The sequence below is a fragment of the Equus quagga genome, chromosome 4 (genome assembly GCF_021613505.1).
Source record: "Equus quagga isolate Etosha38 chromosome 4, UCLA_HA_Equagga_1.0, whole genome shotgun sequence".
Lineage (NCBI taxonomy): Eukaryota > Metazoa > Chordata > Mammalia > Perissodactyla > Equidae > Equus > Equus quagga.
Genome location: NC_060270.1, coordinates 35,198,625 through 35,225,385, shown reverse-complemented (window position 1 = coordinate 35,225,385; position 26,761 = coordinate 35,198,625). Strand labels below are relative to the sequence as shown.

General features: G+C 47.1%; 1 protein-coding gene across 3 annotated transcripts in view; it reads left to right on the top strand.

The window, feature by feature from the left end:
- The first annotated feature begins 8,458 nt into the window (after positions 1-8,458).
- The window catches only part of ST6GAL1 (ST6 beta-galactoside alpha-2,6-sialyltransferase 1), a 112,807-nt gene continuing 94,504 nt past the window's right edge, over positions 8,459-26,761 (top strand). Inside the window, exons 1-2 of one of the 3 annotated variants that reach the window (XM_046658211.1) lie at positions 8,461-8,587; positions 10,040-10,236. The gene's annotated coding sequence lies outside the window, so the exon portion shown is untranslated. Of the gene's footprint in view, positions 8,588-10,039; positions 10,237-21,350; positions 21,426-26,761 lie in introns of those variants that run through there. The other 2 variants (XM_046658210.1, XM_046658212.1) reach the window with 2 other exon arrangements.

Below are 26,761 nucleotides of genomic sequence, written 5' to 3'. Positions count from 1 at the left end.
GTGGTTAAAGAGTGGCTTTGAAGTCATGCACGTGTTCGTTCAGTCCCAGCTTTGTCAATTACAAGACATGTGGCCTTTGGCCAATACTCAAGCTCCTTAAGCCTCAGTTACTTTGCTTCCAAATGCAGTGAATGACGCACATTGCACAGGCTCTTTATGAGGATTAACTACCACATAGTTCAGTTCCTGGTTCAGTAATTTGAGGAAGTCATTATTATCTCTCAGATCATTCTGGAATATCCAGATGCTAATCTTAACATGCTCTATTTCACCTCAGTAATCAAGAACTGAGAATTATAATTTTTTCTAGCTCATAAGATCTAAGCAGCAGTAAAGCTACCTCACCCTCTAGGCTAAAAACACTGGGGTAAACAAAACGTATTATCAGAAGTCCAGCTTCTGTCTCAGATGAGTGACTTCCTTCTTCCCAGCAACGATAACATTCCACTAGGCTTCTGGTCATTCTCTACCATCTCCATTTATCACTTTATATGTTTTTCTTAGCCCTTTGAAGAGACAGGCTGAAAACCCAGCCTAATGATCCCTGACCACTATGGAAAGTCAGAAAATAATGAGCAGGGCCAGATTCCTCTCAGGAGCCTCATTATGGGAGACTGGCCCACAGCAATTTCTGCTTTTTCTTAAGTCTTTGGTTCTCTCTATATTTTCTGGGCTGCCTTGTAGCCCCTTATTAGCATTTACAACAGAGTCAGAAGATGTGGGCTCTAGTCCAGACTCTGCTGCTTATTAGCTAGGCGATCTTCCGCAGGCCATTTGAGTCTCTGGGCCTCAATTGAGTTATCTGGTAAAATAGAGACCAATTGAAAGATGTATAGGGAAGTGTCTTGGAAGCCCTCTAAATGAGGAACACAGTGGGTAGGTTAAAATGAAACAGGTGCCCTGTGCCCCTTTCTCCTTCCCCAACCATCAGATGAGGCCTAGATGCTGCAAATAAAAATCCCTTCTGTGTAGTTCACTCCAAATGTAGACTTATGACCTTTGCACCTATTTTGGGAAAGGAAGTAAATTTCCTAGTAGCCACTCTTCCTGTGAGTTTGAGAAAGGCCTCACAGAGGAACTGGCCAAAGAGATGTGATAGATGATATCCCTTGCTCCCTGGAATTACAGGCCACTTGATGGGACCCCAAGCCAATTTGATACAACCCTTTTATAACAATGGCTATATTGAATACAAGTGCCTCTTCTCATCCCCAAGGACTCACAAACACACACACATTTCCTGCCTCAGTGGGCTTGCCCTGGTGTCCTTGGCTTCTGGATGGAGTCATTCAGAGACCTTCAGGTCATGACCTTGTGGTGCTCTGAGCCATTTAGGTTAGAGAGATGTAGGCTGTGATTATCATTATAGACCACCTACTTGCTAATTGAACTCATCAAGGAAGGTTGTAATGCATAATGCCACATCATTCAGGGGCTACTTCCTGCACTGAACCTTGCCAGTGCTCCCCAAATCCCTATCTGATTTCCCTTGCACTTAGACATTGGCAGAGCTGGTTACTGGTTAATTCAAATCACCAATCTCCTTCACCAGCTACTGATAGGGAATGCTGTGGTTGTCCATTCAGAATTCTCATGGGAAGCTACCAAAGGTTTTGCATTGTACGTTATACAAAGAGAGGTTGGAAAATTGATGCAGTTTCCAGGAGCCATTTGAACTCTGGGAACTATCCCAGTGATGGGGAAATGTGGCCTTTTCCAAAGGTTATTGCCCTGCTGTTGGTGGTCAAATGACTACTGGTGATAATCAACAAGAATGTGGCTGAGGCTGCAGCCACGTCTCCACTGTCTACAGCTCCTAGTCTCTTCGCAAAGGGTCCCTCATCCAGGGTAGTATTGGGAGAGAAGTCTCCCCTGGTCATGGAGCACTGCCTCGCTCAGGCGTGGCTGGTGGCTCTTTAACCTGCAGAGGAACTTTTCTGAGACAAGTTAGAAAGAGCCTTAGAAGTCACCTAGAGACTTGTCTGCAAATCCTGCTGACCATCAACACTTCCTGAAGAGTATGTTCACCATTACAGACACCCAGGGTCATCCCCAGAACCACTGAATCTTGGGGAGAAAATAGAATTTATATTTTTAACGACTTCAGCAGGTGATTCCAAAGGTCGGCCAGGTTTGGGAACAACTCATTTAGCCCAACTGCCCTTGTTTCATAAAGCAGGAAAGGGTAAGTGCCTTGGCTGAGGTCTGCAAGCTGGATCGTGAGAGCTGGGAGTAGAATTCACGTCTGTTGACTTCTAGATTGGTGCACTGTCTGTTGTGTGGCCTCTCTCATAAAACATTAGCTCTCTTTGGGGAGAGATGGTAAAATACCTGTGGGTGAAGCACAATAAGCAATGACATAATCCTTTGAATGTCTAAGTCACCGAATTCAGCACTGGCCATTAGCTTACTGTAATTAATCAAACGCCTTGGTTAAGAATCCCGCTCCACCACTTATTCCTGCGTGACTCTGGTTAAGTCACTTACCTCTTAGTTTCTTCGCCTATAAAATATGAATAACAAAATTAATAGTATCTACTTAACAGGGTTGCTACACGGGTCCAGTGATGGAATGTTTGAACAGTGCTTATTGCAGTGCCTGGCATGTAGCAGGTGCTCAGTAACTGTTAGCTATTATTTTTGGAGCATTTACCAGGTACCAGACACTATCCTAAGAGCTTTATGGATGCCATCCCTAACGTCACAGCACTTCTGTGAAGCAGGCATTCTTGATCAAGCCATCCCAATGAGGAGATGAGGAGGATTGACTGAGCTTCTACTCCTGTACTGGTCATTTGAAATGAGGCATTTTGTAACCTCTGTCCACAGAGCGACATGTAGAAATATGTCATGGCGAAGATATCCTCCTGAAGGTAACGATTGGGAAAGTTTTGTAAATCTGACTAAAGCTCCTTGGAGCCTGACCCTTGTTCGTCTTGGTGTCTTCTATTCATCCCGGTGTTCCTTGACCTAGCCTAGATCCTTTTTTGGCCCACAGTGCTCAATAAATTCTTGTCAAATAGAATTAAATATCATCTTTTCAAGTTGATCAGACACTTCCTCCCAAAGAACATTTTTGTCCTGGGTCATCCATCTTGAATTTCTTACTTCTTAATGTCTTATCTTGGCATTCAAATCCCTTCACAATAGAGTTTCAATCCACGTTTCTTCCCATCATGCATGCAGTAAATGTTTATTGCAGAACTTATACAGTGCAAAAACTGAGAACAACCTTAACGTCTAGCCTCAGGAGAACGGTTGAATAATTTATGATGCACTCATATTGCTAATAGCCAGCACTTACTTGGTGCTTACCATGCCATGTATTGTTCTAAGCACTTTTCATGGAATTAACTTGTTTAATCTTTAGAACCACTCTGTGAGGTAGATACTACTATCCTCAATTTACAGGTAAGGAAATAGAGCAGAGAGGTTAAAAATTTGTCCAAGGTCGCACAGCTAGGAGGTAGCAGAGTCAGGACTCAAACTCAGGCAACCTGACTCCAGAGTCAGTACGCTCAGCCGCTAAACTCAGTTGTCTCTGGTACGGCCAATAAGTGGTGTAAGAAACCACTAATAACTAATAAGTAAGAATGTTTGCCTTGCATCTAATCAAGGCTGAAGTGAACGAATAAATTTATTGTTATATATAGGAAAAGCTTATGATATACTCTAAATGGAGAAGAAAAGCAGGATATCACTTATAAATATTAAGATCTCAACTACAGAAAGCTGAAGAAAACTGCACAGGAAATAACTAGAAGAAAGTAGGTCAAAAGGTTAATTCTGCTTGTGGCCCATGAGATGACAAATTTTTTCCCCTTGCTTCTTTATATTTCTCCGACTTTTCTAAATTTCCTAAAGCAACCTTTATCTGTTAAATCAGGGGGAAAAGCCCTATTTAAAATAGATTTTTAAAAACAAGAGACTGTACAGAGATCGGTTTGGGACAAATCATCAACAGGCATCAAACACTGATTTTTTTCCCCCCAAACATTTGTTAATTTCAAAGACATTTCATAGACCCACACGCTCTCTTGCACAAAGCCTGACCCTTACTGCAGGTTATTCTGGCAGTCATCCCCAGGTCATAAATACTCAGGAGGCAGCTTCCACTTAGGTTCTGAAAGAAGTCTCTTAAAAGAATCCAATTTCCTGAATCTTTTTGAGAAAATTTATTACAAGGATCTTTGATTTCTCTGTATTGCCCCTGTATTTCCTGCCATTGCTGGTGCATCTGGTCTTCTGGGCATAGCTTATCAGTCCTGCCCCCAGGCAGCAGGGCAGCAGTGGCCTGTGAAGTGTCACTGACAGTTTGATGGGCTTGTCCAGCCTTTTGCAGCCCTGGGTACAGACACTGTACAAAGGAAAGAGGCCTGGGTTTCAAGGCACAGCTCAACACTTACTAATAGACTTCAAGCAAGTCACTTTACCTCTGAGCCTCAGCGTTCTCGTCTGTCGATGGAGATGATAAAGAGTCATACCTACCTCACAGGTTATTGTGAGTCTGAAGAGGGCTCAGGTGGGATAAAGTCTGTGCCAGCTGTTTGTAAATGTAAAGATCTATATTCATGTCAACTGTCTTTCTTTAATTTTTGTAGCTTCCCATTTTGTTTCTCACACCTTTTTGAGTCACTGACAGAGGCTAATTAAAATTACTTAAAATTAAAATTAATTAATGTTAAAATTAAGGGAGACATCTAGAGGAAGGACCTGGGACGGGGAGGGAGCTGGAGGAGCATCTCGGGAGGGCGAGGGATGTTGAGGAGGGAGTGTAGAAACGTGAGACAGTGACTGTCAGGAGCAGAACTTTGGAGAAAGGGGTGTTGTAAGCAGGGATCCAGGAAGCCTTGTCTCTGGGTGTTTGGTGTCACGCCATCTTGTCTCCTTGAGAAACTTTCTGTAGGGACCTCTCTCACTTTTTAACGTTCTTGGACTGAGATTTGTAGTCGAGCTCTTGCTCTGTATGCATTAATCTCACGCTAAGATGAGCGTTAAGGCAAGAACAGGAAGAGTAGCTAAGGATGACTTACTATGCTAGAGTTCCAGAATAATCCCCTTCCCCCAAGTGAGGATTATGCAAGAACATTCACATAGACTGCCTCGCACCCAGCAGATGTCCAGTGCACGGAAATTATTATTATTACTGAGAACCAAGCGATATTTTGCTAAACCATGGGTGATTGGAGAATGGAGACTCGGTTTCTCCTCGTATCTCCTAGGACAGGGCTGACAGTGAAGTTGATTGGGTGAAGTGCAGTCCAGCCACACATGTGCCCACACAGTATGTCCCTTCTCTGACCCACCCTGATCACACCACACCCATACTCTACTCTGAGGTCCTGGAGCCACCAGGCCACTGCTTGCTGTACTAGGGGCTGTGTGGCCAGCCATTTCCCCTGTCGTGTGGCTGTGGGCTTCCCATGAGGCCTCTTTAGTGTCTAGCCTCCGCCCTCTAGTGTTCCTCTGCCTCGCCCTCACTCCAGGCTCCACTGGCCCATCTGTGCAGGGACTGCAGGAGCAGTCCCTGGGTGCTTAACTTAGAGATGCTGTTACTCCATTTCTATTTTCTGTCTTGGGTTCTATACACTTAGCTGTCCATAAGTATCTTTATCCTTGAAGCTGGCAGCACTGAGGCCCAAGGTAGAAGGCGCAGACAACCCACAGAGCAGTTCCTTTAACCCCCAGCCTACCCTTATATTGGACAACAGTGCTGACAGTAAGCAGAGAAGAACTGTGAGAGCTGGTTAAGGGTCTCGATGAGCATCTATAGTAGGGTGAGAAAGAAGGGTTTGGGAGGATATTTTCAAATGCCTGTGCCTCCTTTTCCCTCCACAAGACTTCATAATAACACCACCTCTAATTCAAGAATGTTATGAAAATATTGTTTGCGAGTGGATCACTGCAAATGTTATAAAGTAGGGCATTATTTGTATTAACCAGTAAACTGCCTAAAATGATGACCAAGAAAGGCATTACCTAAAATATTATTCATGGACAAAGGCTGAGGTCATGGAGGATGGGGTCGGGCAGGGGGTTAAGACGGTGTCCAGAGGGAAATATGTATCTGGACTTCTAAGGAAAACAAACTGTCAAGGCAGGGGCCCAGAGACAATGGGTAGACAAGCCTCATAAACAGGTTGGGGAGGACGGGACTGTCCCCCACCTAATGGTCCAGGCTCCTGCCTCTCACTTACAGGTCAGAAGGCCCCAACTGGCGAGGGAGGAACAGCCCCCAACAAGAGTAACTCCACAGCTGGAAATTTGCCAGGGACACTCCTACTTGCCTGCTCATCTGCCCGGAGACCCAGAAATTTCTTGGGCTTATCATGTTGTCTGTGGTCATGTCAGTCCTGCAAGCTAAGAATACAGAGTGAATTTTTTCCCCTGTTTTCTCCATAATTTGGTTGGAGTTCTTCTGGTAAAGAGAACTGTGGAGTGGGGACTGGAGCACCTTCTAAGAAAGCCTCTCCTCTGTTTCTTGTTCTTGGTTCTTAAGCAGTGTTGACAGAAAAGTGATGCTGAGGAAGGAAATGATTAAGGCTTTTAATGAATGTGGAAATTCTGGCTCTTTCATTTCCAAGGTGACTTCAATTTCCTCATCCACACAATGTGGCTAAGGCCACCACCTATTTTATGACCAGGAGAGACGATATAATAAGCAAAGGGCTTTTGCTAGCATTATTTGGATGTCCTTTTTCATTCTCTCTGTCCTTGCCACAGCTCCTACTATATCTCCACTGACGGCAGCTTCCAAGCTGGTCTGTGCACTCCGTGCTTGCAGTCTCTGCACCTGCCATCCATTTCCCAGGAACCTGCCAGAGAAATCAGTGTAAAACGCAAAGACGCATGTCATGCCCCTGCACAAAAATCTTTTAATAGCTTCCAATTTTTTGCAGAATAAAGTCTAAAATCTTCATCGTAGCATCCTCCCAGAAATAGTCTTCAGAGTTTGTCTGCTTCCACTCATTCACTCATATACTTTACTGTTACGAGCGCCTTCTAAATGCTGGACACTAAGCTAAGCACTTCACAGAGATCATTTCACACAATCCTGAAAACAACACTATCTTTACTATCCATCATACAGAAGAGGAAAGGGAGGCTCAGAGAGGTTGAGGAACTCACACAAGAGCGCACAACTAGTTGGTCAGAGAGATTCGAATTCACTGTGTTTGGCATCCCCTCCAACTGGAGCTCTTTGTACTGAGCAATAATGCCTTCTCAGGGGCTGGGGAAGGCCAGCAGGACGGCAGGAGACATCCTGGGGGAGGATCTGGGGAGGGAGGAAACAGCACCTGGAAGAAGGGTGTTGGGGATGAGAGGAGGGTGCCATCTCCCCTTTCGCAGGTTGTTGGTAGGGAGCGGCCACCTCCATTTGGAGAGAGAGTTTTGGACCTGGGCTTCATGCCCTCTCAGTGTGCACCTGACCTTGTGTTTCGGGAGGACGCAGGCTACCTTCCACTCTCCAGGTCTCCTCTCCCCCGCCTCAACCCCTTCCCTTCAAACAGGGAGCCTGGTGCTAAGTGGGTGCTCAATAGACACGATCTTTGCCTCTGGCAGACACATCCTCTCTACAGGGACTGGAGCGGTGGCTTCCGGCCGCTTCTGACCCTCCTTTGGGGGATCTTCTGTCTTGGGGAAGTGGCCCGGGGCTACCAGGAGCGGTCAGTACGCGCTCAACAAGCAGTTTCCTCACCTTTCGCTGGAGCCCCGGGGAAAGGAAGGAATCTGCTCCCTTCACCACCCTCCCTGAGCTCTCCTGCCCCCGCCTGCAGACAGCCTGGGTGGAAGTCTCTGCGAGCAGGCTCGCCGACACTCCCTCTCTTCTGTGATTGCCCTTCGAGAGCACTTAGTACTGTCACGCCCGAGGTTGAGAGGTTCTTGCCAAACCCTGTGATGTTGTTTCACATTCTATAGAAGAATTCGAGGCTTCAGAGAGGTTAAGTGATTTGCTCAGAGTCATGCAGTCAGTAGCAGAGCCAGGATTTATGGTTCCCGCTTGTTAGGACAAAAAGCCCGAGAGTGCTGAATTCAACCCTCTGGGGTGTGGAGCAGGGCCAGCATTTGGGGATCCTTGCCCCGCCCCGCTGCCCCTCCCCCTCGTCCCTCGGTCAGCCTTCCTTGAGAGGAAGCAGGGTCCCAGCATCACGCTGTACTCTAACCAGGGACCCCTGTAGGCCCGAGGCCGGCTCGCTAGCAACCTCCACAGGGCCCGGCCGGTTTGGGGCGCGGTGTGCCGGGGACCCACCCCGTCTTCCCGACTATTTGCATAACGGAGGCGACTCGCTTCCCCAGTCCCGCCGCCGCGCTCTTCTTCCTTCCTTCCCGGGTGTCCTCCACCCCTCGTCTCCTGTGCCCTGCTCCATCCCAGCAGACCCCTCCTCCCGGGACTCCCGCGCGGGGCTCCCAGCTCCTGGGCTCTCCGGAGCCCGGAGGCACCTGGGGGAGGGGAGTTCTGGGCAAGGCCGGGCTGAGGAAGACGGCGGGGGCACTGCCCGGCGCTAACAAAGGGAGCCGGCTGCCGGGCGGCTCGGGCGCGGAGCGGGCGGAGCAGCCGCAGCCTTGGCGGCCGAGAACGCGGCGAGTGAGTAGGGGCGCGGCGGGCGGCGGCGCGGCCCGGGCCCCCGGGAGGAGTGATGTGGAGGGGCGCAGGAGGGGAGCGGAGAGGCGGGGCCCGCGGCGCGCCTAGGGCGCAGGGAATCAGTGTCCAACGCCGCCTCAGCCGCTTTTGCCGCGAGGGCTGGCCACGTTTTGGCTGGAGATGGCTGTGTATTTGTCCTGGCCGAGGGGTCGCCCTGGCCTCTTCCGGGCTCCGCAAGCCTGAGGACCCACAACAAACCCACGTGCGCGCGGCCCTCCAGGACCCCCGCTTTCTCAATGGCACCGTCAGTATGGGGGGTGGGGGTGGTGGGGAGAGGGGAGGAAATTGCACAGTCCTGGTTGCTTCAGAGCCCGCCGGCTGGATTTACAGACCCGGAAACTGAGGCCCGCGGCGGGGGTGGGCACAGGCACCACACCAAACGCACAGGCACCACAACAAACGCACGTGCGCCCAGCCCTGGGAACTGGGCGCGCCGGAAGCCCTTTGGAGCAGCCCTGCGGAACTGGGCTTTTATCTCCGCGAGGGAGGGAGCGGCCCAGGGGGCGCCACTTGCTGGAGGAGGACGACAGAGACATCTAAAAGGTACCACTTGGGCATCAGACCAAACCGCCAGACTTAAAAAGACAAAAACGAAAAACGAAAGCAGCTACAAAAAGATTACCCAAGGCCGAGAGTCTGTCCCCGGCCAAGGTGCATTACTTGATGTAACCTGGACAACCCTTCACTTCCACTTCACGGAGATTTCTTGGAGATGGGAATTGAATTAAGGGTCTGTGGGTCTCCCTCCAGAAACAGACTGCGCCTAGCGCACCATTGTCCCTGCACTCCGGCGCCGGCCTCTGTTGGCAGATCGTGAGCGCCTCCGCAGTCCGATTTAAACTGCGCCCTGCGCAGTCTTGGGTCTGGCTTGCGCTTTACCTTGTAGGTCCACACGCCTAGGCAGCCCGGGTGTCATTGGCCCCTTTTGGCTTGTTATGTATTTTTACAAGCAAGGCCAGCCGAGGCCTCTTGTTGTAGGTGGGGATGCTATTATTTTCAGTTTTATCAGAGTTTATTTGAGAGAAATGCCAAGGTCCAGAAAGGCCTCTTGTTTGTTTTGCTTTTTCTTTGCTTACATATGCTCAGCTCAGCTTTGCAGATTTTAGTTAATCAGACCTGTTCAGGCAGCCGTGAGATGGTTGGGGGATGATCTGGCCTCTTAGGTGACGGTGTTGGTGCAGGAGCGCGCCCCTACGCTGGAGGCAGTGGGTGGGTGGTGTGCGCACGGAAGGAGGTGCCCCTGCCTGATGTGCTTGCTGAGCTGGGGCTGCGGCTTCACCTTGGTCAGCACCGCTGGAGATTAACCTGTCCCTGGGGAGAAATGGAGGGGCGCCAGCTCTATACCACTGACACTGAGAATCCAGAGGGCATACGGTGAACTCTCTTATTTTACAGGTGGGAAACCAAGGCCTGGAGAGTTCAGCCACTTGTCCAAGTTTAAACCGAGTGAAATCAGCAAGAGAGAGAGGACGTGAGCATGGGTCTCCCAACTCCCACACTGCACCACCGTGCCAGCAGCTGAGGCAAAACCAGGGTTCTGTGGTTGGCTTGAAAGGCAGTGGCCTTAGGCAGAATAGAGTTAAACAAAGAAGGTAATTCAGATTGAAGGCTGCACCCTTCCATTATCCCTTTCAGGAGTTCTTTATTCATTTGAGAAAAGATAGATTTAATAATTCCTTACTCTCCTTCTAACCTTTCATAACTTTAGTTATTTTTCTCCCCTGACTGCGCCCTTCCCCTCAAATGGGAATAGGTCCAACTGTGGAGCCGTAGATGTTTTGCCTCTCATTCCTGGGCTAGGAGGCCTTTGTTTGGGCATAAGCAGGGGCTGTTGACATCAGGCCAACTGAGAAGAAAGTGTCTCTTAGTGGGCTACTCCTGAGCCACTTGTGTGAGAACAAAGCATTGTTTTCATCGATTTTATTAATTTATTTTTAATGAGAGTTCCACAGAAGTACCTGCTTATTTTTGTATTTGGCAGAGGAAAAGTGGAAAAACCAAAAGAACACTTCAAGTCCTGGCTTCCCCAAAGCTGATGTGCTGTTTCACCCTGTGCTTATCTCCTCGCTACACTTGTTTCTTTTCTCAGAGTTTCTAGGGTGTTTCATCACCCTCCCCCCCCCCCCCCCCCCCAGGAAACTTAGCCCTGAGGTAACATCTGCTGCCAATCCTCTTCTTTTTGCTGAGGAAGATTGGCCCTGAGCTAACATCTGTTCCTGTCTTCCTCTGTTTTATACATGGGATGCCTGCCCCATCATGGCTTGATAAGTGGTGTTGGTCTGTGCCTGGGATCCAAACCAGGGAACCTGGGACACCGAAGCAGAGTGTGTGAACTTAACTGCTGTGCCACCTGGCGGGCCCCCAGGATGTTTCATTTTTGTGGTAATTCCGCGTGGCACTTGAGTATAGTTTTCTCATCAGGATGCTTGCCCTGTAAGGAACTTCAGAAATTGGCCACACTCTTTTATTTTTCCAGTTGGGAAAACTGAGGCCCAGAGAGAAGAAATTACTTGCCTAAGGACACACAGTGAGGTGTCTGCTCTTAGTGCCTGTTTTTGTGTGAAAGGGAAACTGTTGCATCAAGCCAGCTGTTGTTGGCACCCCAGAGTAAAGTCAAAGTTATGATGGTTGTTATAACAACACCCTTTAAGTCAGAGAATGAATTCCTTAAGGATTTAAATAGGTTTTGGTTATTAAACAAAGCTGTGGATCCCAATGGTAGATATGGTGAGGAGTATTATAGTTATCATGGGGGATCAGTTTTCTTTAGTATTTACGAAATGGTCCGCTTTCCACTTGCCCTGGGCTCCCACATATTCCTCTGCCTTGTGCTTCCCCAGTAAGGAGCTGCTTTGTATCATGATCAAGCGAAAGGCAGCGAGAAGTCAGAAGAGAGAGACTCCACTGAGCCCTTTATGCTACTTACTCTTGGGCTCCAGTTTCCTTCTGTGTACATCAAGGGTCCCTCCTGCCCGGTCTGTGCACAGGCTGTTCTAGTGGAGTGGAAGATGCTCAGGCCAGAGAGTCAGAGGAGCGGGTTTGGGTCCTCTCTCCTCTCTCTTGTGTTCCTTGAGAACCAGCTGTCTGTGTCCATGTTGTGTAATGTGAGGGGAAGAATGTGTATGTATCTCCTGGTGGTGTTGTGGGTTTTAAGTCACGTGATACATGTGGAGGACAGTTCAGATCTCTGGGCAAGCTTTGGGTGCTCACCAGCTTTTTAAGGGGTAGAGAAGGATGGTGGGAGAATAGCAACCCCACAGGGTAACCCTGTGCTCACGTTAGGAGACCCTACCTGGCTACAAAGAGGTGTGTATGTCTCCCAAATTGTAAAGGGGGCCTTTGGATAGTTGTGAAGTGTGTGTGACTCTGAGGTAAACAAACCTATTAAAAAACAAGTCAAAAACAAAACCAGACCTTTCAAAGCCCAAGAGTGTGCAATCTAAAGTCGTTCCATTCATTCATTCCATGTTTACTGACAAGCAGGCAGGCTGGGAGTCGGGGGGAGCCTGTGCGTGGCCTGGAGTTACAAAGAACCAGACACATTCTTTGCCCCACTACCCTTGCTCAGAGCACATTTGGATCACCCCTTAGAAATTGCTGTCAGGAGCCCACAGAGAATAGATCTAATTTATCTCAATATTGACCTCTGGGGGGAGAGTCCCCTTTTCTTCATGAGTGAAGTCAAGAGCAGGTGGTAAATGAGAGAGTGGGAGAAGGAAGGCTTCAAAGAGAATGTGGCTCTCTACAGTGTGAGGATGTGGTTGTTTAAAAAAATGACAGGAATAGTTCATTAATGAAATTCACAGTACTCTTCTGGAACATCTGAGAATTTGCTCAGACCTGGTATCAGTGGTTTGTTCAATAAGAACTGAATTGGGGAAAAATAACATTTTTCTGGCCTGTCTGCTTGTATGCTGAAACTACATGATGGCATTCTGGCTCCGATAGATGTAGTTTTTATAGGCTTATCTGTATGAGTAACATAGCAATGCAGTTTCATCACATTAAAATACTGGGGTGATTTTCTAAGTCGTTACTAAAAGGGTCAGGTTAGTCTTCAGAATCAATTTGGTGATTTAAATTTTATTTATCATTCTGATTATAAAAATACAGCATGCTCATTTAGAACAATTTGGAAAGTACAAAAAAGTACAGAGAAACAGAAAAAACTTCTGTTATTCAAAGGCAACCACTGTTAACATTTGGCATTTTTCCCTCTGACTTTTTTTTTTAAATGGATTTATTTTCTCTGAATGGTTGAGAATAAACTGTATGTGCAGTTATCTCTATCCTTTCTTGTGTAAGATTCTCATATATACATATCATAGTTGACATTCGAATTAAAGCTGCATCTTTTCATTCATCACCAATATCAGCCGCTCAGCATCTCCAAGGTCACGTGGTCCATGGGATCTGATCCCTTCAGTGATCATTTCGGATGAGGGCCTGTAGAGGAAGGAGCCTTCAACTTCTTCCCCCTTTCCCACTCCTGCTCAAGTGTTCCAACACCAGCCATTTTTATTTTATTTTAGAAGAAATCTAAAGTCTAAGGTGGAGGGAGAAGGGCCCTGCATGTGGCCTTGGGTTCTAATCCTGCCCGTGTGACCTCCAGCAACTTTACATTAACAGTTTCCATCTGTATTAAATAAGCAACTCCAGGATCATTTATTAATCCAGTGCTCACATATTCGAGTGCCCACTCTAAACCAAAGATGCATAAGAAGAGTTCAGCTTTTAAGGAGCTCACAGTCCAGTGGAGGAGGCAAGGCTAACAAGAGACTAGTGCAGAATGTGGGACCACGGAGGAGGGCAGCCGCCCAGGACTGGAGCAGGGGGGATGTCTTCCTAGATGAGGGCCACCGTGGGAGACTCCAACCACTTCTGATTTTTCCCTATTGTAATCAACACCGTGATTAACACGTTTGTGAACAAATCTCTGCCCGTATTCCAGATAATTTCCATAGGAGAGCAAGTGACTTCTGAATTTCTTTGAGACCATTTATAAAAATTTGACGAGTATCAAATGAGGTAATCCATGTGACAGCCCAAGCAGCTCAGCATTAGTTGGACCTGAATCAGGACTTGAATCCAGCCTTCCCTCCCCGAAAGGCAGAGTTTCCATGTGGAATTAAGGTCACAGACTGACAGCCCCACTGCGCCAGGATTCATTCAGGGAGTGTGGCCACCAGTCTCTCATTCCCAAGATGTGGTTATTGCTTAGAAGAGCACCGAGTGCACAGAGCACCCCAAGCTTTGGATCTCTCCCTCTCCCCTCGCACTTAGTCCCTTCCCTCTGATTGATGGATGAGGGTGAGGAAGTCTGGAGAAGCGAGGGCCCTGCCAGCTGTGTCTGAGTAACAGGCCCTCTCTGAGGCCCCTTTTCTTCCTGGGAATAGGTGGATTTTCCTTTCCGCTTCTAATTTTGATGAGTCTTGGTCTCCTCTAACTACCTATTGCAGCCATGGAGAAATTTTTGACTCAACTACAAGGGGAAAGTTGATTTAATTTAGTAATTAAGTTAAAGCCCTCTCTTTAATCTGCTGGGACTCCCATTATGCCAGAGCCTGCTCTGTGACTTGTGGTCTCAGGCTGTCACTAGCTAGCTGTGTGGCCTTGGGCAGGATGTATTCCACCCTGGATGTGCCACCTCAGGGACTCACTCAGCTCTCTAGGCCCCTTCTGGCTCTGAGATCATCAAGTTGCAAGGGGGAAAAGGTATATATAAGGTCAGGGGGCTTCTTCACCCAAATAAGAAATGGAATCTGTTTGGTTTTAGAATATTCAAATAGGGTAAGAAATTGACCCCCTCACCTTTTGCTGTTTCCCTCAATCCCCCTTCTCTCCGGAGTACTGTTTGCAGTTTGTGGTGATCCTTCAGCCCCTTTTGTATGCATTTATGTATGTGTTCATGGTTATATGCGGATGCATTTTAAAAGCTTAGTAAATGCATTACGTTATAACTGCCACAAACCAGTCTTTTCCAGTTTACTATATTAGTTGGTGTTCTTTCCAATCAATATGTATCTTATTCTTTTTTCATAGCTGCATCGCGTTCTATATTATGGATGTGTTTACTTACCCAGCCTTCTGTTGATGGATATTTATCTATTTTCATAAAAATATATTTCTAAGTGTATTTAGAACTTGGATATATAGAGCAATGGTTGTAAAATGTCAGTGGTTAAATGCAGCCAGTCTATCAAGCTCTGGAAAGGGTGGTGAGAGAATGGGCCCAGGGACGGAGGACCACACCCTGGAAGGCTGGATTGAAGGGCTCCTGGGAAGCTACTAAGAGGCTGATTGTTTGGATGGAAGGTTATTTTTGGACAGAGCCTGCCTCGTTGGGTGCCCTCGGCTGCAGATGCTGCATCGTCACCGTCTCCTATTCCTTCCACCACCCCTGGCACTTCCAAGTTTGTTTCTGTTCCCAGGGTCAGTGGGGACCTAGTGGGAGGACTGGAACTTGAGTGATAGTGAGGGAGGAGAGAGAAGCAAAGGACTATTTGATCTCAGGCTCCGGAGGAGGGAATGTGCCGGTCTGCTCCACTCTGTCTGGTTGTTCAGAACCATCTGGAGTGTTACATCGCCCTGGGTCTGATACTGATCATGATAAAATGAAGCAAAGCCAGAAATGAGCTACTTGGAAGACAGAGGTTTAGGGCACCGTATTGGAGGTGGAATAAATGTGGAAACTGGGGCTTTCTAGCCTACAGGAGATAAAATAAGAAGCCTCTTCTTCATGTGGAAGAAGGATTTGAGTCACACTGAGTGGCTGCTGTGGAGGGGGAGAACCAATTTAGGGTGGGGGAAATGTTGCAAGAGGGCAGTTAAGGAAGAACTTACTAAACAGAATCGTGTAATGAGCTATGGCAGGAGGCAGCAAACTCGCTGTCATGCAGGTATCTGAGCACAAGTTGCAAGTGGACTTCCTTGCCGTCAGAGGCTTCCTGCTTTGCAGAGAGGTTGACCTAAATGCCTGCTAAGGCCCCTCCCAACTTTGAAAGCCTGTGACTGTAGGGCAAGAAGCAGAGAGATACAAAATAGGACTGAAGGGCTGGGACAAGTGACGGACGATGACTGGAGCAGTTTCACCTGCTCTGCAAAGGTGGAATAAAATGGAAACCTTCAAAGGAGGCCTAACCATTGTTTTCCCTGGATCTTGGCAACCCTCCTCCTGTTCTGTCCTTGGCTTCAGCTCTGCTTGACTTTATATTCATAAATTATTTCCACAAGAATAAATATATCACATACACTTTAGATGACCAGGAAGTCTGGCAACCAGAAAAGAACTACATGTCCCAGGAGGATGATTGTAAATTTTTTTCATTACAGTCTTTCTAAATTTGTATCCGTCTCCTGGTTTCCCTAGCACAGTGCTGAGACGTCACTCAGCTTTAATTTTAGGAACACTCTACCCTTTGCAGCCTGTGGAAGGTCCTGTGAGCTGGAGTTGACAGCGCCTGTGAGCTGGAGTTGACAGCGCGCACCATGTTTAATGCTTGTCCTTTTCTTTCCTGTGGATGAGGACTTAGTCACAACCAAGTCTTGGTGAGGGAAACATGGCAAGTTTACCGTCTTCTGGACCTTGACTGTGCACCTGGCCCTGATGAGGCACTACGTATGTTCTCTCCTCCAGTCCTCATGGCAACGCTTGGGGTCTTGGTTTCATTAGCTCCATTTTGCAGATGAGAAAACTGAGCTTCAGAGACGAGGAGAGACTCACCCAAAGATTCACGGCTGCTAAGTAGTGAAGCTGGCGTTGGGTGTGGCTCTTTCCCTACATCGTGTTACAGGTTTTCCCACTGCTAGTAATTCTCAGTCCTTTGGGTTTGAGAAGTGCTTCATCTTCGTGTTTCTTTGGGGGCTTGGCTGAATTTCTCCTTACAGGGGCTGATGGAAACTTTCTACCATTCCCCTAAGAACATATGAATGAAAGACTCCTGGGACAGTCATGTGTGACTGGCTTGGCATTTGGATCCAGCCTGCGTTTGCTCATTGCCTTTTTGGTAAGAGTTGTTTGCATCAAGCCTGGAGTTGTTTACATCAAGCCTGGTTTTTTGTTTTTTTGTTTTTGCTTGCCCTTTAAAGCTATGATATCCACCTGTACTGGTTATCTGGTTATGACTGGGAACAAGCACACTGGTAGTGAGCATGGCCACAGATTGGTGGGCACTACTGCTTGGCCACTGTAACTGCCTTTAGCTTATAAATGGAACTCACTATCGGCGTTGTTAAGGGCTTATCTTGCAGCTGTGCTTCTAGGCAATTAAACAGTTTCTTCTCTTATAAAGTTTATTCAACGTTAATTTGCTCATTAAATATTTGTTGAATGGCTATTATGTGCTAGGCGTTGGAAATATATACATAAAAAACACACATTGTAGATATGTACACACATATTCAGTGTGACTAGCGAGGCCTTGGAAGTAAGTGGTAGGCAAACTTCCTCTGTCACCCTCTTCCTCTTTTCTGAGTCCTTGCTTTGTTCATGCATTCAACAAACATTGAGTGCTTGCTGTAGCCCAGGCACAATGCTCATATTTTTCTTTTTAAAGATTGGCGCCTGAGCTAACAACTGTTGCCAATCTTTTTTTTTTTTCCTTGCTTTTTTTCCCTAAATCCCCCCGGTACGTAGTTGTATATTTTAGATGTGGGTCCTTCTACTTGTAGCATGTGGGATGCTGCCTCAACATGGCCTGATGAGCGGTGCCATGTCAGCGCCCAGGATCCAAACTGAAACCCTGGGCTGCCAAAGTGGAGCTTGTAAACTTAACCACTTGGCCATGGGGTCGGCCCCTCAGTTTTAGAACATAGACTTAACTATTCCTATAGTTTTGTTCCTTCAAGAACATAGCTGGAGGTGGACACGCAGGTATTAATTACAACATAGTGTGATGAATATTATGATTTGGCTGTACACAGAGGTTGGGAAGAAGGTACAGTGAATTTGGGAAAGCTTTCTGCAGGAGGTGATACCTAAGCTGGGTCCTAGAGGGCAGTAGCTGTTAGCCTCTGGGAAAAGGGCATTTGAAGGAGAAGGGTCTGCAGGAGCGAAGGTGTGGTGTGAAGAATGGCTCGCTGCGTGTACGAGGGAACCACTAGCAGGTTGATGTTCCTGGAGAAGAACACATAAGGCAGGAAGTAGTGGGAGATGGGGCTGGAACCATTACACACCTTATCTCATGTAATTGTCATAACGTCCCTATGTGGCATGTGCTGTTATCACCACCATTTGATAAATGAGGAAACCAAAGGCAGAAGGAGGTTTGGTGACTTATTCGCAGTCTGATGGCAAGTCAGTTGAGGTGCTTGGAGTTGAATGTGGGCCTGCTCAGCCCCCACAACAGTACCTGCAGGGGCAGGTTGGGAAGGTCTGGCTTGCTGGCTAAGGTGCTTGTTCCTTCTCTATTAATCTTTCAAGGGTAATACCCTGGCTGAATCCTCTTCCTTTCAGCTGACTCATGGCTTACATTGGGACCATGGATCTGGTGTTGAAGGCCTCTTCTGAGTCTTGGTTCTCGTTTTTGCCCTCCTTTTTATTCAGAAAATCAGTAGTCCAGAAATCTTCAAAGAAAACCTTTATGTGCCCAATAGTGTGTGACAAGGGAGAAGGAGAAGATTCATCCCCTTTCTCAAGAGTCCCAGGTTCCTTTAGTAGCTCAGGTATTACCTATGAATCCTTTAGTTCAGAGAAGCCCTTTGGGGAGTGGAGAGGGAGCTATCAGTGTGGGCTGGAAGAGTCTGGAGCAGGTGGGCCTGGAGCTGTCCCTTTGAGGATGAGTGGCATCAGGAAAGTAGAAGTCATGATATATGAGTAAAATTATTCTGTCCCACCCAATGATAAATGAGATACCTTTGATCTACTCTCCTCACACCCCTCCCCCCGCAAAGGGAATTTCTGGGTCAGAGTTCGTTCTTGGGTTGGAGAGGCAGTAAGGGTATCGTTCATTCACTCAAAATAAAGTTTGTTGAAAATCATCAATTGAGCGCTCAAAGACAAGATGATGAAACTACAGAATGAAATAAAAAGGGCAATTACAGAGCTAAGGAAAAAATTGAGGATACAAATATCATTAGAGAAAAACTTAATAAAGGAACAAAGTAGAATCCATTGAAAATTAGATTACTAACAGAGAGGGAAGGCTCAAGGAAAATCACAGTAGGTGCTGAGAAAAAAAGATAAAGAAATTAATCAGAGATCTAAAGGTCCTAGAAACATAATCCCTCAGAAGGGTAACTGGGGTATCTGTGGAGGCCCCAAGTCACTTCTCCTCATGCTCCGTTGACCGAAACTCAGTCACATGGACACACCTGGCTGCAAAGGAGGCTGGGAAGATGTCTCCAGCTGGGTGCCTGTGTGCCCTCTTACAACTCCGGTTTGGGGAAGGCCTTGTATTACCAAAAGGAAGATGAAGAAAATGGATATTGGGAGCCATTCATCTCCAAATGGCATGGGAAAAGGTCATGTTGGCCTCAGACGTCATCTGCAGCAGAAGAAAAACTTGAGAACATACAGAGTTTTGAGGGAAAGGCAGAGTGACTGGAGACTTTTATGCTCAGTTAAATCACTCTGCAAGGATAAGGCAGGTAGCCATTCTCATATGTGCAAGAACTCAGGGAATATAGCACATATGAGCCCTTCTGGAAAACTTGTTTGATGATGAAAAAGATTAATCAAAAGCACACTTAATGAGGCGTGGTTGAAGGTCATTTGGTGAGCCCTTGAGCCACTCAAATAGAGAAAAGCTAAGCAAGGGTGGGCAGTGAGGCTAAGGAATAGAATGTGATGAAGTGAAAAGAATGTATCGGGGATGGAGAGCTGATGGGAGAGGTGGGAGGAGCTTTCCCTCTCAGACTGTCTAAATGGTGTTAAAGTGAGGTCTTCAACCTTTCAATTAATTTTTTTCTTAAACTTGGTGGGATCTTTAAAGAAATAATATCTGTTTTGGTGGAAAACATTTATTCAAAGTTCATCTTTGTTTTACTTTTATGAGAAAGTAACAAAATAAAATTTAAAAATAAAGAATACCTATTATATTAAACAATTCCATGCATCCTGCTTTCATGCTTTCTTTTATCCTCCACACTTGTATCCATACGTTAATGTAGAGACGTGAAGAAGGGAGGGATCTTGGGTGACTTTTAGCTCTATATAATTTTTTGCATTGATTGATCTTTTAAAAAAAATAATGAGCTGATCTTAGTGAACAAAACCAGTAAGGCTAATCTAATAGGTGTCATTAGAGGCCTGCCCCGTGGCCGAGTGGTTAAGTTCGCGCGCTCCATTTTGGTGGCCCAGGGTTTCGCCGGTTCGGATGCTGGGCGTGGACGTGGCACTGCTCATCTAGGCCAAGCTGAGGCGGTGTCCCACATGCCACAACTGGAAGGACCCACAACTTAAAAAAATATACAACTGTGTACTGGGGGGCTTTGGGGAGAAAAAGGAAAAATAAAATCTTTAAAAACAAAATAAAATAAAAGGTCTCATTAAATACTAATCCTCAGAGTGTGGAGAGCGAGGTGGGAGATAGAAATAGATGAGCAAGACGTTGGTTTTTCATGGGGAAGTTGGTGAGTCAGTTATGTAAACACTGGACTCTAGGAGCAACAAAACACTTGTCAATCAGATGACCAATGGGGTGTTGGGGCCCAGAGGACAATGGGGAAGCTTTCACAGAGGAGACAAATTTGAACTGGATTTTGAAGGATGAGAAGAATTCTGATAGGTCGAGAAAGAACATTCCTGGCGTACGGGGCAGCGGGAACACAAACTTGGAGGAGTGAAAGTATGCGGCACGTCTGGGTAACCGTGAGTCATTTGTTATGGTTGGACAACAAAGGATGAATGAAGGAGTAGCTAGAGTTCCTTAAGTGCCCATCGTGTTCCAGGGATGACACACACATATCCATAGGCTGCCCAACAACCCTGTAGAATGGGTAAAATGATCCCTTCTGGACAGATGGGGAAACTGAAGTTAAGAGAGAGATTTATCTGCCCAAATTCACACAGTGGTGAGACTATGATTTGAACCCCCCGAGCTGCCTGCACGCCAAAGCCCATGGTTTCTCTGCTGTGCTATGGTTTGCAGTGCACAGAAGACCTGAACTAGCCACCTTTGTGAAACGTAAAATATAAAAATACAAATAAATACAAAAATATTTTCATAGGTAAATGTTTTATATATTTACATATATATGGACCTATGAAATGTAAATATGTTTTACATGTAAATTTTATAGGTAAGCTTTTAGGGAAATATGAAAGGCTAAATTATGGTTCATACTCTGCTGTCCAGCAGCTGTGGGGCCCCGAGCTACTTAATCCTAAGTTGAATTTCTTTATCCATGAAAGGGGATCATAATCGTGGGACTGGCTACCTTCAGATTTGTTTTTATGTTCAAATTAGATCATAGATGTGAAAAGATGAGAGAGTATAAAAGAGCCACACAGAAGGGTTTGTTGTTGCTGACACAGCCCTTGCTCTTCTGAGAACTTACAGACATCTGTTAGAGCACCCACAGGTGTCTGTAAAAACTCCCACAGGCATGGACGGGGTCCCTGCAGGCTTGCAACAAACAACTTGGTCAACAGGCAAGAAGCTGTGCTCTCCTGACTCAGATAACCAGCTGGGGGCTGTGGTGGGAGGCAGTGGAGTGGGAGGGAGGCAGGCACTCGGGCTGGCTTCATCACCGCCGGGCTAGAGAAGGCTCCTGCCTGCCTTCCTGGTTGCTGGGAAAGTCTGGGCCAGAGAGTTGAGTCGGGACAGCTGTCAACAGCTTGGTGAGTTATACTGGGCAGAGGAGGGTGTTCCAGACGTGCTAGGCTACAGGAAGGAATGTCGAGCTGCCAGGCGAGCAGGCCTCTGCCAGGTCTGTCTGGTACAGGCTCATGGTCTGGAAAAGGGACAGGAGAGACAGAGTTGTCAGGGACTCTGGAGCAGTCTTTATTCTCCAGGAGTACTGATGAGGACACGGCAGGGCCTGGCCTCTAAGAAAGTGGGCTCTGACACAGCACATCACCATGGGCTGGCAGCCAGACCTCAGCCCTGAGCTAGAGTGGCCTGGGGCGACTTACCTTGGCTCCAGGAAGGATCTGGATTGTTCTAGGGTCTGGATAGGGCCTGATGTGCCACTAGGGGTCCAAAAGCCCTGTGATGTGTGTGTGTGGTGTGTGTGGCGGATGAGTGGGGTTTTAGAGAGCTAAGCTTCTCCTTACTGCTGAAGAGATCAGTCATTCTTCATCCCGCTGGTCTCTGCTATGATGACACAGCCTTAGCTCAGCATCACTCGGGATGAGCCCCTCAAATTCATAGCACCCGGAGGAAAGAGAAGACCTTCTGTCTCTTACCCTGTGCTTACTATGTTATATGGAGTTAGCCATGTTCGACAGTAGCCTCCTGGATGGCAAGATGCTGACTGGCTTCTCTACACAGCCGGGGCCCAGTGCAGTGCCCAGCCCTTCGGAGGCCTCATGGAGTGAGCTCAGCCTTCCCGATGCTCGCCATCTGCCCACTGAGACCAGGACGCATTCCACCACCAGTGAGCATGAGCACTGCTCTCCAGGGAGGGTCAAGGTGTGTGAGCACAGTGGGGGCTGCAGGAGCCTGTAGTGAGGAACACTCTGCCCTCCTGCCCCACTGGACAGTTCTTTTTCTACTTGTCACTTCCAGTCTTGGGAGTAAGAGCCAAGAAGAAGATGAAACAGGGAATATTCTCTCCACTGCTCCATGGAGCTGAGCCCTGGCGGGGAGGCAGATTTGGCACTTGGCTCGTCTTCTCATTATCCTCTTGGGAACTAGGGTCATAGGGCTTTGTCCCAGGTAAGAGAGGGAGGACAGCCTTGAGGGAGCTCCCACAAAAGCAGTTAGGCTGAATCATCCTGTATCTGAGCTTTGTCAATTGTTTGGTGTTGGGAGGATGTTGGCCCAGGGCCTGGGCTGGGGGTGGTTAATGACAGTGTGAGGAATAATTCTCCAGAAGATGCTGCCTGCCAGAGGGCTTGTGGCAGTTCCTTTTTTGCTCTACACAATGAACATCTTATTTTGGCCTATAAATTTGGAGGACAGGAAAGAACAGGTAGGGAGGAGATGGATGGAAGGCACCTCCCAGGGAAATGCTTCTACACAAGTCCTATCCTTGTCTCCCTAGCCAGTCCTGGTGACTCACAGTGGAGGCAACTCTCTGCCTTCCCCGTCACCATCTACAGGGTCACCTTTCTCAGAGAGCGCTTGTCATATGGGAGAAAAAAGCCATACGCTTTGCAGCCAGACAGACTTGAGTTTCATTCCAGATGTGCCACTTCTCAGCTTTGAGAACTTGGGAACTTAACTTCTCGCACTCTCAGGTTCTCATCTGTCACCTGTATTAATCATTCCTATCTCACAGCGTTAGTGTGAGGACCGTATAGTGCTTCTTCACCTGGTACTGGCGCAGAATTAGTGAGCAATACATGGTAGCTATTTTTAATATCATAGCACTTGTTAATGGTCATTCTCAGTTATGGGTCACCTAGTGGGCCAGACACTCTGCTAGAAGATACGGGAGCTCCAGCCTCTCCCTGGAGGAGCCCCGTCCAGGAGGAGAGACGGGCGTGTGTGATCAGGGCCCAGATGAAGGGGAGCTGCATGAGTTGCTGCCCGGGCAAGAGGCAGGGGCAGTGCGGGGTCAGGGAAGAAGAAGTGAGACCCCTGAGGGAGGAGTTTTCCAGCCAGTTAGGGTGGGGAGGGGTGGGGAGAACAGCAGGGGCAGATAGAAAGAGGCTTACAACTGGGATATGGCATTAGATCCATCCATTAGTGGGGGGCAGGAGCTGACAGTAGGGGCTCCCGCAACAGGTGAGCCCACGGGGTTTACACCCTCTGCCGGCATTCAAGCCCACGCGGTTTAGCTCAGGATGGAGTCTGCAGTCTTTTTCCAGCAGGTGGGTGGACATGGACAGGAACCCCGCCAGGCTTGCTTGGGGAACAGGGTGTTGAGGTGGCACTTGTCATCACAGAGATCTCTCCAAGCTCAGGGCTAGGATCCGGGGTGGACCTCCCCAGAGGGAGTAGTACAGATTACCAGACAGGAATTACCTGGTAATTGTGGAATCTAATAAAATGCAGGCTCCAGGTAGTGTCGACTGGAGAAGCCTTCACAAAACACTGGCACAGAACGGTGGTTATTAAATTGAGACATGGGGAGAGTGGGTGGGAGGGGTGACCAGCGAATTCTGCAGTTGTTAGGAAGCCCAGTGATGCCATGTGCAGTGCTCAATGTCACAAAAGAAAGAACTAGACGAGACCTCCTTGATATTCAAAGATACACATTTGTGGTTTCAGTTGTCTGCAAACGACTTCAAAACCCTATGATGTACACAAATTGGATGAATCATTTGGATGAGATAAAAACAAAGTTATATTTTCTAGAAAGATGGTGTATGTCACTTAGCTGGTGATAAAAATAAATATAGCAGCTTTCATTTACTTAACTCTTACCACGTCCACGCATGTTATGTGCTGCACAGGTGTCTCATTTAACTGTGGCTAAATCCAACTGTCTCTCTCCACCGTGCCTGCTCCACACAGCTGACTCTGGCCGTGGAAAAGCATGACCATCCTGGCTGGTCCCGCCCTAGTTCAGGATCGTGATCCTTGTGTGGACTTTGGGGTTGTCCGTCAGATCATCTCTCTCCATTTCCTTGGTCCAGTGGTTCTCAGCTTTGGCTCCTGTTAGCATTACCAGGGGGACATTAAAAAAAGTTCTGCTGTCTGAATTCCACCCAAAACTAATGAAATCAGAGTCTTTGTGGAGTGGACCTGGGCATCAGTATCCTTTTTGAAAGCCCTGCAGTTGGTTCCAACGGGGCAGCCTTCATTGGGAACCCCTGCTATTCTCTCTCATCTAGATGACTGTTCCACACCTTCTTTCTCTTCAAACCTTGAACTCCTCCTTTCCCATCCTGACTCTCGGTCAGAACCTTGTTTCTCACCTACCTGAAAAAATAATGGCAATCAGAGGAGAACTTTCACACCTTTCCACCACCAAATCTATGCCCATATATTCTGCTTTCTGCCTATTACTGTGGATGATGAATTGTGTCTGCTCCTATTAGGACCAACCCCTCCACTTGTGCACTGTATCCTATTCCCTTACTTAATTTAGGGCACGACTCCAGCAATTCTCCCTTCTTTTTCCCATGTTTCTCTCTCTCTTCCCATCTATCTACAGCTGTTGTTTCTCCCATTGCTACCCATCCACACGCATATGCACATGCACATCTTCTCCTGACCTCATCTACCCCGCCAGCTATTGACTCATTTCCCTGCTCTTTGAAAGAATCGTCTGCACTTGCTCCCTGCAGTTCCTCTCCTCTGATTGTTTAAACCCAGCCTAATTAGTGTTTTGCCTCCATCACTCCACAGAAACTACCCCTGTCTGGTTCACCAGTGACTTCTGTATTGTCAAATCCAATGGTCAAATCTCAGCCCTTGTCTTGATTTATCAGCAGCATTTGATGTAGTTGCTTCTTCCATTCCCCTTGAAAAAGTTTCTTCTATTGGCTTCTGGAATCTCTCTCTCTTTGGTTCTCTTCTTCTCTCACTGGCATGTCCTTCTCAGTTTATCTTGTCAGCTCCTCTTTATTTGTTCACGTTGGAGAGCCCCACGGAGTAGCCCTCGGCCTCGGCCTCTCTGTCTCCTCAATGCCTGGTGATCTCCTCATATGCTGACAACCCTCCATTGTATCTCCATCCCAGGCCTTTTGAATGCCGCTCCCACATCTCCAATCATCTACACAACAAGTTTCCTTAGTGTCTAACGACGTCTCAATGATGATGAAGTCAAGACTGAATGGCTGCTTCTCTCTCTCAAACAGCCATTGCTCTTCAGTAAACGACAACTTCTGTTTCCAGTTGCTAGGGCTTAAAACTCTAGCATCACTTTTGACTCTCATTCTCTCGTGCTGCAGCTGTTTGTTAGCAAACCATGTCAGCCGTCCTTGCAAAATAGATCAAGAAATGGACTTCTTGTTTGATCCACCAAATTCATGCTGGTCCAACTATATCCATCTCTGCCTTTAATTTTTAGAACAGCTTCAAAACTGGGCCTCCTGCTTCCATTCTTGCTTCCAGGGTCTCTGCTCGGAACAGCAACTAGAGTGATCATTTTGGAAGATGTAGTATCATGTCATTTTTCTGCTCAAAAACCAACAAAGCCTTCCCATTTCACTCAAAGTCAAAGTTCTTAGAAAGGCCTACGAGGTTCTGCGTGATCTGGCCCTCAGGTCCTCACAGACTGTCTCCTAGTCTCCTCTGCCTCTTTCATTTTGTTTCATTTCACTAACCTGGCTCTGTAAACATACAGCACATTATTACCTCAGAGCCTTTGCATTTGCTGTTCCCTTCAGTTGGAACACATTTTCTTCATATATTCTCATTGTTTTCTCCTTCTCTTCCTTCAGGTTTCTATTTAAATGTCGCCTCATGAGAAAGGCTATTGTGACCACTTCATGTGAGATAATAATCGGGCACCTGCCTGCTCCTGAGTCACACCTGGCTCTCTCTTTCCGTTTTATCTTGCTTTTTTGTTATTCAGTAGCACATGTGGCCATCTGACTTATTTACTCTGTGTCTCTTCTCACTAGGAAGTTATTTCCATAAGAGCAGGGATTTCATCTCTTTTGTTCATAATTATTTTCCTAGGACCCAGAGCAATGCCTGAGGAATAAAAAACACAATACATAATTGTTGGCTGAATTTAACTAAATCCTCACAACACTTTAAAATTAGTTGGAATCACCCACGATTTATAGGTGAGGAAATTGAGGCTCAGAGAGGTTAAGTAACTTTTTCAACATATCACAGCTCACTGGCATAGAACTGGAAGTCAAACCTTCCAAGTGCCTATGCCAGTTCACTGTCTCCCTGTTGAGCTGGGCCTCCCGCCAGCACCCACATCTCGACCTGCCTCATTTTGTCCACATCTCATTGCAAGCAAGCGGCCCCAGAGTAACAAAATCCCTGTGAAAATGCCCCCAGTGTGACTGGAGGTGTGGGAGGTGCACGGGAAATGCATGCACACACTCCCTTATCTGCAATTTCCAAATCCAAGAATCTGTGAAAACCAAGGTTTATTCTT